Here is a 3,406-nt window from a genome sequence, read left to right as displayed (position 1 = left end):
AGGGCATTCCATGGCAGTTTCATCTGGTAAAAAGAATTAATCTCTTCAAAGAGGAGAATATGGGATGTTTCCTCAAAGGAGGTGATTACAGGTTTACCAGGTACATTCTGGTTAACCTTTTCAGATGGAGGATGGATGGCTATTTCCTCAGGGCATGCTGGAGGTTGGATGGCTGTATCCTCAGGGAAGACCACTACAGGTTTATATGGCAAAGACTCATCAGATTCTAGGTTTCAATGTCCCCACCTCAGTCATTATCAACCCATAAGCCCCACTACAATTTTTAGAATCTCATTCCTTGCTTTGACAGCAGACACTGGGCAAGGTTGGGAATTTAGTTTACATTGTAATTCAGTCACTTGTTCAATGAGACTTCAAGTCTTGTCTTCAGAAATCTCAAGTCTGTGGCTACACAAAATAAGATTTTCCTTCAGAGTACACATAGAAACTTTCACATACTTCATGTGGTACTTAAGATGCAAATTTGAAGCCTCAAGCTTATTCCTTTCTTTCATAACTGCACACAGCATATTTAAGAACAGCAGCCAACATCGTTATACCACAAAACTCCACAAAACTCTAAGGTGTGTCAAAAACACTCTCACCCAGAGCCTTGCCTCTTATAAACATTTGAGTAGGGTTATCCAGTAGTGATATTTTGCATATCTCTATTGCTAACTCACACCACGGACCAAGAGCGCATCTTGATTATTGGAAATCGTCATTAGTGCTTCTGAATCTAATCAGAGTAGAGAATCAATTTCAAAAACACCAGAAGCAATTCAGATATCTTATCCTTAAGATTCTATTTCTTAATAACTGCTCCTGGTACCAAAGATCTATTGGCCATGGTTTTTTGTTGTTGTTTTTTTAACCCTTTTTTAAAATTAAAGTTAATAGATCATGTAGAAAGTTACATTTTAAAAAAACATGAGGAGCTCTATCAGGGGCAGGGTTGAGAGCCAGGCCAGGGCTGCCAGCTGGGTTAGGAGCGGAGCCGGCCAGGATGGACTAGGATGTGCTGACCACCCTGAAGATCCTCATCATCGGCGAGAGTGGGGTGGGCAAGTCCAGCCTGTCCTTGAGGTTCACAGATGATACATTTGATCCAGAACTTGCAGCAACTATAGGCGTTGACTTTAAAGTGAAAACAATTTCAGTGGATGGAAATAAGGCTAAACTTGCCATATGGGATACCGCTGGTCAAGAATGGTTCAGAACATTCACTCCCTGTTATTACAGAGGTGCACAGGGTGTTATATTAGTTTATGATGTTACAAGAAGAGATACCTTTGTTAAACTGGACAATTGGTTAAATGAATTGGAAACATACTGCACAAGAAATGACATAGTAAACATACTAGTTGGAAATAAAATGATAAGGAAAATCATGAAGTTGATAGAAATAAAGGCCTGAATTTTTTAAAAAAATTTTATTCATTTTGTAAAAATATTACATTCAAAAAATATGAGGTCCCATTCAACCCCACCACCCCCTCCCCACCACTCCTCCCCCCATCAGCAACACTCACTCCCATCATCATGACACATCCATTGCATTTGGTAAGTACATCTCGGGGCATCTCTGCACCTAATGGTCAATGGTCCACATCATAGCCCATACTCTCCCACGTTCCATCCAGTGGGCCCTGGGAGGATTCACAATGTCCGGTGATTGTCCCTGAAGCACCATCCAGGGCAACTCCAAGTCCCAAAAACCAAAGGCCTGAAATTTGCATGAAAGCATTCCATGTTATTCATAGAGGCAAGTGCAAAGACCTGTGATGGTGTCCAATGTGCCTTTGAGGAACTTGCTGAAAAGATCATTCAGACCCCTGGACTGTGGGAAAGTGAGAACCAGAATAAAGGAGTAAAACTGTCACACAGGGAAGAAGGCCAAGGGGAGGTGCCTGTGGTGGTTATTGTTCTGTGTTATAAACTCTGGGAAATTTCTTCTCTTGCATATTTGATCAGATAGTGACATCTTTCTGTATATAAACTCTTAACTGCTACTTTAGGGACCTTGCAGTTCACACATATTTGTTTTGTATCATGGCAGTAAATATTTGTAAGAAATCCCACTCACCAGCTTTCCCAGGTAAAACGTTATGTAAGCATGCCCAATTTGCGGTCAACATTTTTTACATAACATAAAACAGGTGTTCCTTTATGAGTACATTTGATTTGATGAATTACATTTATCATGTAATTTTAAAAAATCTATCCATCTAGTATATGTTGATACAAAGTCTGCTTTTGGTCTCCTTTTTGCTTGTATCCTATCAGTTACAGAATTACTTGGTATGTAGAACTCTTAGAAACACTGGGAGGTGTACAGGTACCATCAAACTGGTGAATTCTGTCAGGAAAGCATAATTCCACAGCTTTTCTAGGATGTGCACTGTCAGGTTCTTTTTCAGTACTAAGCAAAATTCTCATTACAGTATGCAGCCCAGGCCATTTATAATTAAATCTTTATTCTTTTGATAATGCTTCTAACTAGCATTGGTACATTAAAGCAGCCTGGTCTAACTTTTTAGTTTACCTCAGTGAGTAAACCTGGAGTTTTTATTTCTGTTGTATGTAGCTTGGGCGAGTGGCCGCTTGGATCAGCCTGGTTAGGTGGTGTTTGGCAGAATGGAAATAAGATTTCCCCCCATTTTGGTTTTAGAAGGACATGAATAGTGTGTTTATCATAACGCATGTAATATTTACCACTTTTCAAACTGCCACCTTTTTCTTCATAAATGTTGGTAGTATTTGTCCAAGTACCTCAACTGTAACTTGTTTAATGTTTATGAAGACCTGTATCTTATGACTTTGTAAATGGCTAGTTATTCAAAAACCTGTTTCTGTGTTTTGAGGAGTGGGGGAGAAACACTAAATGACATTTTTTAAAAAGATTTATTTATTTATTTATTTCTCTCCTCTCCCCCCCTCCCCCATTGTCTGTTCTCTGTGTCTATTTGCTGTGTCTTCTTTGTCCACTTCTGTTGTTGTCAGCGGCACAGGAATCTGTGTTTCTTTTTGTTGCATCACCTCGTTGTGTCAGCTCTCCGTGTGTGTGGCACCATTCCTGGGCAGGCTGCACTTTCTTTCACACTGGGCAGCTCACCTTATGGGGCGCACTCCTTGTATGTGGGGCTCCCCTATGTGGGGGACACCCCTGCATGGCCAGGCACTCCTTGCACGCATCAGCACTGTACATGGGCCAGCTGCACACGGGCCAAGGAGGCCCAGGATTTGAACCATGGACCTCCCATGTGATAGACAGATGCCCTAAACACTGGGCCAAGTCTGCCACCCTAAATGACATTTTGAGCAAGAAATATTGCTTCCAGATTCTGATATGTGTGGGAAAATACTGTTGGAATGAAAATCTTGATCATTTACTGTAATAAGTAAC

General features: G+C 40.8%; 1 pseudogene; it reads left to right on the top strand.

Moving 5' to 3' along the window:
- Positions 1-1,006: 1,006 nt before the first annotated feature.
- On the top strand, positions 1,007-2,017 carry LOC131273554 (ras-related protein Rab-18-like; annotated as a pseudogene).
- Positions 2,018-3,406: the final 1,389 nt, after the last annotated feature.

This window comes from Dasypus novemcinctus, chromosome 15 (assembly GCF_030445035.2).
Source record: "Dasypus novemcinctus isolate mDasNov1 chromosome 15, mDasNov1.1.hap2, whole genome shotgun sequence".
NCBI lineage: Eukaryota > Metazoa > Chordata > Mammalia > Cingulata > Dasypodidae > Dasypus > Dasypus novemcinctus.
Note: the sequence above shows the minus strand (reverse complement) of the source record. Positions and strands in the feature narration are given on the sequence as shown.